Below are 7,145 nucleotides of genomic sequence, written 5' to 3' on the forward strand. Positions count from 1 at the left end.
TGCATGAATTAGTTTTTCAGCATCACTCTGAGACAAGATCTTTCTGATTTTAGAGATATTGCGTAAATGCAAAAAAGCAGTCCTACATATTTGTTTAATATGCGCTTTGAATGACATATCCTGATCAAAAATGACTCCAAGATTTCTCACAGTATTACTAGAGGTCAGGGTAATGCCATCCAGAGTAAGGATCTGGTTAGACACCATGTTTCTAAGATTTGTGGGGCCAAGTACAATAACTTCAGTTAGTTAGTGGAAATTAGTGGAAAAACGTCACATTTTATCCCATCTTTGACCTAAAATCTCTGTAGCTAGGCCGACTTTGATTTAATTTTTGATGCCATATTTGAATTCAGTTCCCCAAAGTAACTTTTTTTTTCTCTAGAACCGTTGGGGAGTGAGAAAGTTTTGAAAATCTCAACACACTGACACGCCGGAACGCCCACCGAGGCAGTGAGAGACGCACATGCAAACAGGTGAGAAGTGAGAAATAAATCCAGCCATTTTGTTGCACAGAAGTTGATTGTCACCCTTAAAATACATTCAGAAGTGATACCGTAGTGACTGAAATGACATGAAGCCTATTGATGTGGGTTTGAACCGTCTTGGTGAGTTTCAGTGAAGCTAATTCAACTAATAATGGTCGTCTATAAAATCTGTGATCTTAATTTTTCAGAGACTTCAAAGTGAAATGTATCTCAACTCGTATTTTACAAACAAGTGAAAACTCGATGGTCACTGTGTTCCCCTGTGGAAAGCGGACAACCTTCCAGAAGGACGACCATCTCTGTAACAATCCACCAATCAGGCCTGTATGGTAGAGTGGTCAGACGGAAGCCACTTCTTCATAAAAAGTACATGGCAGCCTGCCTGGGGTTTGCCAAAAGGCACCTGAAGGACTCTCAGACCACGACAAACAAAATTCTCTGGTCTTATGAGACAAAAATTGAACTCACTGGCGTGAATGCCAGGCATCAAGTTTGGCGGAAACAAGGTACCATCTTTACAGTGAAGCGTGGTGGTGGGAGCATCATGCTGTGGGGATGTTTTTCAGCAACAGGAACTGGGAGACTAGTCAGGATTGAGGGAAAGATGAATCAGAGACTCTCATCCACTTCATGTCATGGATTCTGGGGGACAACCACTGACACCAATAGATTTTAGGTCCTATTTCGGTTAGCGTTAGGTTTCCTTATGCACTCGACCATGGCAGAATAATCACAAAATGTCTGCACATGGAATGACCTGGAGCTGTGCTGGAAGACTGTGTCATGTAAGTGGAAGATGAAAGGTGACAGCACAGTCCACCGTGGAGCTCCTGTAATCTTCACACCTGTTTCAGATAGAGTGCTGCCCACTTATCCAAACTGTGGTCATCCTGTCAGGTAATGAGTAGTCCAGGAGATGGTAGATGGTGTGTCTATAACCGTCACCCTGCAGCTTCTCCATCAGCAGCAGTGGCTGGATGGTGTTGAATTCACTGGAGAAATTAAAGAACATCATTCTCACAGTGCCACCTGTTTCATCCAGGTGCAGGTGACCTCACTGCAACGGGCAGATGATGGTGGTGTCCAGTCACAGGCGGTCCAGCAGTCTGAAGTGGGCCAAAGGGAGTCTGTCCACTATTTTCATCATGTGTGATGTGAGGGTAGATGATTGATCAGGCAACTGGAAAACTTTCCATAAATAGAAATTTTCAGTTTTGTCCAGTTTGAAGTTGTTATGGCAAGTTTGCCTCCTGAGCCTGACCTATGATGCTCTATTCTGTCTGTCACTTGTGTCATGAGGGAAGCTGAGCAGTGACATTTTAGCCAAATGGTGCATTTCTCTGGTCATGATCCAGGATGCAGGTGCCTCAGTGTTGAGGACCCAGCGGCTGGAGAACAGCAAAGACACACCCACTTGCATGTTTATTTGCCATCCAGAACCCAAAAAGGTTCCAGTGATGTGTGGCACTCGTGCACGCTGCCAGAACTACACTTACTTCAAACGTATGTGTTGCCATTTGTAGCATTTTGTCTTTTTGAAAATGTTGAGCAGGTTATCTGAAGAAAAAAGCACATGATGAAAACACAGTTCAAAAGTTCATGGAAAAGGAAAGAAATAAGGAGGCGACAAACTGAAGAGAAAATGAAAAAGGAGACATCACAGAGAGAGCAGGATGAGATGAGAAGACAAAGACTGCAGGAAGTCTACAGGAAGCAGCGAGAAGCAATAAAATCTTCTGCTGCAAGGTCACGTGTGGTCCCTTTAAAAAATGAACAAGACGAGACTGACAGCAGACTGTGAGACGAGCAAGTCCCACAGACACCATCACCTTCTCCTGTTGAAGAGATATTACTCAATAAGTACATGAAACATCATCACACCAAATCCATATAATGTCTGAAATGGTTCAAATGAGTCCAAATAAATAACAAAGGTGTCATTTTATTATGTCCAAAAAGGAACAGCAGCAACTCTCAGGAGAATCAGACAGTCTGGAGTCTCTGCAGAGTCCTTCAAGCAGTAACTTGTCTGTGACTGATCGTCCTGCTTCTCCATCGCCCAGGTTCACTTGTTATGTTCACATAAACACCTGTCTGTTGTTCTCCACACACTCATAAAAACCTTCTTCATTTACGTATTAACAGCTGTAGAAATCTGTCTCACTGTGTGTCCTCAGGGGGTTTTCTAAACTGGATTTGTGTCCTACATTTTAGAAAATGTGTCATAAATCCTCAAATTAGAGCTCAAAAAGTTACATGTTTGCAGGATGACCACTAGGTGTCAGTCATGTCACAAAATTAGAAAGCAAAAGTTGACTAATGCAGTGAATATTTGCTATCATTAGATGTATTTTAAGTACACATTTACCTTTTTTATGTTCTTCACCAGTCCAAAAGAGGGGATTGGGGACACACCAATTTACTTTTGTTTTAAAGGACATGTAACCACCTGCTGTTCAGAGGTCTGATGTGTAATATGACTACTTTAAAGAGAAAACTCTTCTTTTAACAAAATAACAGCAGAAAATTGGAAGTATGTTGCTGTTTTCACTGACATGTCTGTGGACTAGATAACTCAAAAACATCTGGACAGATTTCCTTCATAATTGGTGGAATTATTACTTGGAAAGATTTCAAGAAGAGATTAGATTTTAGAGTAATCTGGCCAAAGTTCAAGGTCAATGAAAACATGGTCCAGGAAACACTCTTTCTGCATATGTAAACCACCAAAAAGCCCAGACGGATGATCGAAAATAGTGTTTCTCAAAGAGTGGTCCGTGGACAACTTGTGATCTGTGAGCGACCCCTGGTGGTCTGTGAATATATTAATATCATGTCACATTTAAAAATAATATATTTTAATTAAAATTTGTTTCTCAAACGGTTTACAAATGACTCCAAAAGTTTATAGATAATAATATACTGTTTAATATATTGTTGGATTGGTAATCACACCTCTTGTTTTGGGATATTTGAGAGTTTAGGTGGTCTGAGGACATGCAGCGAATGCATCGTCCCTCTGATACCTTTCAGTTTAACTTTAAATTATACCTCAAATTTGTAAATGAGGACTTTTGTCTCGTCTTTCTTGTTTAGTTTGGACAGTGAGAATTCTGTGTCAGATGGTCCAAAGTGGGATCTCCTGGTTGTCGTCTGGAGGAAGATGCTGACAGTGAGTCTGAGGACATCTGCTCACCTGAGGTGGAAAGTGATCTGGATGCAGATGACACACCTCAAAGTGACAGAGAAGAGCTGGAAAACTTCAGCTGTGGGTGTTTTTACTTCTTCCTTTTTGTTTCTCTCTTTTCCATCTGTCCTTTCTTCCAGATGAGGAACAGGACTCACCTGATGCTCGACATCAGGGGTGGGCAACTTGTTCCAGAAAGGGCCAAGAAGGTGCAGGTTTTCTTTGCAGTCAAGACTAGACCAGGTAATTTCACTGACTAATATCACTTTGAGCAGATGGAATCAGTTCATCAGTGAAATCACCTGGTGGAGTCTTTGACTGCAAAGAAAACCTACACTCTCTTGGCCCTTTCTGGAAGAAGTTGTCCACTGCTCTACATCGTCATCAGGCAGCAGAGCTCATCTTTAACACTGCCCATGCTATATGCGAGTGACTGCTCGATGATGAGGGTCCAATCAGCAGATCCACGGCTCAACAAGAGCTCTCCAGAGTTCATCTCCACAGTTCACATGAACATTTCTCACATAAATCTCAAAGAATAGTTTGAATTTGACTTTGCTGTGACACTACGGAGCCAAAGATGACGGCTCTTACATTTAACTAAGGTGTTGCCGCGGTGATCCACGGGCTCTAGATTGGGTCGTGTTTATAAAATAGGTAGCTGACATTTTTCAAGGGTGGTAATAAATTATGCAAAGTTTCTATAATGAGTTGGGATGTTGTGTGAGTCCAGAATGTTTTTAGAACCTTAGACCTCAACAGTTTTTAGAAGAAGAACTCAACCCTTTTATTTCCTGTTTAATTGCGTCATTTTTTTAAAGTTTATTTAAATCAAATCAAATCAATTTTATTTATATAGCGCCAAATCACAACAGTCGCCCCAAGGCGCTTTATATTGTAAGGCAAAAGCAATACCATAATTACAGAAAAACCCCAGCGGTCAACACGACCTCCTATGAGCAAGCACTTGGCGACAGTGGGAAGGAAAACTCCCTTTTAACAGGAAGAAACCTCCAGCAGAACCAGGCTCAGGGAGGGGCAGTCTTCTGCTGGGACTGGTTGGGGCTGAGGGGAGAGAATCAGGAAAAAGACATGCTGTGGAAGAGAGCAGAGATCAGTCACTAATGATTAAATGCAGAGTGGTGCATACAGAGCAAAAAGTGACAGAAACACTCAGTGCATCATGGGAACCCCCCAGCAGTCTAAGTCTATAGCAGCATAACTAAGGGATGGTTCAGGGTCACCTGATCCAGCCCTATCTATAAGCTTTAGCAAAAAGGAAAGTTTTAAGCCTAATCTTAAAAGTAGAGTAGAGTAGCGCTCTATTGGGGTGATATGGTAATATGAGGTCCCTAAGATAAGATGCGACCTGATTATTGAAAACCTTATAAGTAAGAAGAAGAATTTTAAATTCTATTCTAGAATTAACAGGAAGCCAATGAAGAGAAGCCAATATGGATGAAATATGCTCTCTCCTTCTAGTCCCTGTCAGTACTCTAGCTGCAGCATTTATAATTAACTGAAGGCTTTTCAGGGAACTTTTAGGACAACCTGATAATAATGAATTACAATAGTCCAGCCTAGAGGAAATAAATGCATAAATTAGTTTTTCAGCATCACTCTGAGACAAGACCTTTCTAATTTTAGAGATATTGCGCAAATGCAAAAAAGCAGTCCTACATATCTGTTTAATATGCGCATTGAATGACATATCCTAATCAAAAATGACTCCAAGATTTCTCACAGTATTACTAGAGGTCAGGGCAATGCCATCCAGAGTAAGGATCTGGTTAGACACCATGTTTCTAAGATTTGTGGGGCCAAGTACAATAACGTCAGTTTTATCTGAGTTTAAAAGCAGGAAATTAGAGGTCTTGATGTCAGTAAGACAATCCTGCAGTTTAGCTAATTGGTGTGTGTCCTCTGGCTTCATGGATAGATAAAGCTGGGTATCATCTGCGTAACAATGAAAATTTAAGCAATGCTTTCTAATAATACTGCCTAAGGGAAGCATGTATAAAGAGAATAAAATTGGTCCTAGCACAGAACCTTGTGGAACTCCATAATTAACCTTAGTCTGTGAAGAAGATTCCCCATTTACATGAACAAATTGTAATCTAGTAGATAAATATGATTCAAACCACCGCAGTGCAGTGCCTTTAATACCTATGGCATGCTCTAATCTCTGTAATAAAATTTTATGGTCAACAGTATCAAAAGCTGCACTGAGGTCTAACAGGATGAGCACAGAGATGAGTCCACTGTCTGAGGCCATAAGAAGATCATTTGTAACCTTCACTAATGCTGTTTCTGTACTATGATGAATTCTGAAACCTGACTGAAACTCTTCAAATAGACCATTCCTCTGCAGATGATCAGTTAGCTGTTTTACAACAAACCTTTCAAGAATTTTTGAGAGAAAAGGAAGGTTGGAGATTGGCCTATAATTAGCTAAGATAGCTGGGTCAAGTGATGGCTTTTTAAGTAATGGTTTAATTACTGCCACCTTAAAAGCCTATGGTACATAGTCAACTAATAAAGATAGATTGATCATATTTAAGATCGAAGCATTAATTAATGGTAAGGCTTCCTTGAGCAGCCTGGTAGGAATGGGGTCATAGACATGTTGATGGTTTGGAGGAAGTAACTAATGAAAATAACTCAGACAGAACAAATGGAGAGAAAGAGTCTAACCAAATACCGGCATCACTGAAAGCAGACAAAGATAACGATATGTCTTTGGGATGGTAATGAGTAATTTTTTCTCTAATAGTTAAAATTTTATTAGCAAAGAAAGTCATGAAGTCATTACTAGTTAAAGGAATACTCAGCTCAATAGAGCTCTGACTCTTTGTCAGCCTGGCTACAGTGCTGAAAAGAAACCTGGGGTTGTTCTTATTTTCTTCAATAAGTGATGCGTAGTAAGATGTCCTATCTTTACGAAGGGCTTTTTTATAGAACAACAGACTCTTTTTCCAGGCTAAGTGAAGATCTTCTAAATTAGTGAGATGCCATTTCCTCTCCAACTTTAAACTGCCGGTTTGTGAGTTATACCACGGAGTCAGGCACTTCTGATTTAAGGCTCTCTTTTTCAGAGGAGCTGCAGCATCCAAAGTTGTCCTCAATGCGGATGTAAAACTATTGATGAGATAATCTATCTCACTCACAGAGTTTAGGTAGCTACTCTGCCCTGTGTTGGTATATGGCATTGGAGAACATAAAGAAGGAATCATAGCCTTAAACCTAGTTACAGCGCTTTCAGAAAGACTTCTACTGTAATGAAACTTATTCCCCACTGCTGGGTAGTCCATCAGAGTAAATGTAAATGTTATTAAGAAATGATCAGACAGAAGGGGGTTTTCAGGGAATACTGTTAAGTCTTCAATTTCCATACCATAAGTCACAACAAGATCTAAGATATGATTAAAGTGGTGGGTGGACTCATTTACATTTTGAGCAAAGCCAGTCGA

Source organism: Thalassophryne amazonica, chromosome 12, assembly GCF_902500255.1.
Source record: "Thalassophryne amazonica chromosome 12, fThaAma1.1, whole genome shotgun sequence".
Classification (NCBI taxonomy): domain Eukaryota; kingdom Metazoa; phylum Chordata; class Actinopteri; order Batrachoidiformes; family Batrachoididae; genus Thalassophryne; species Thalassophryne amazonica.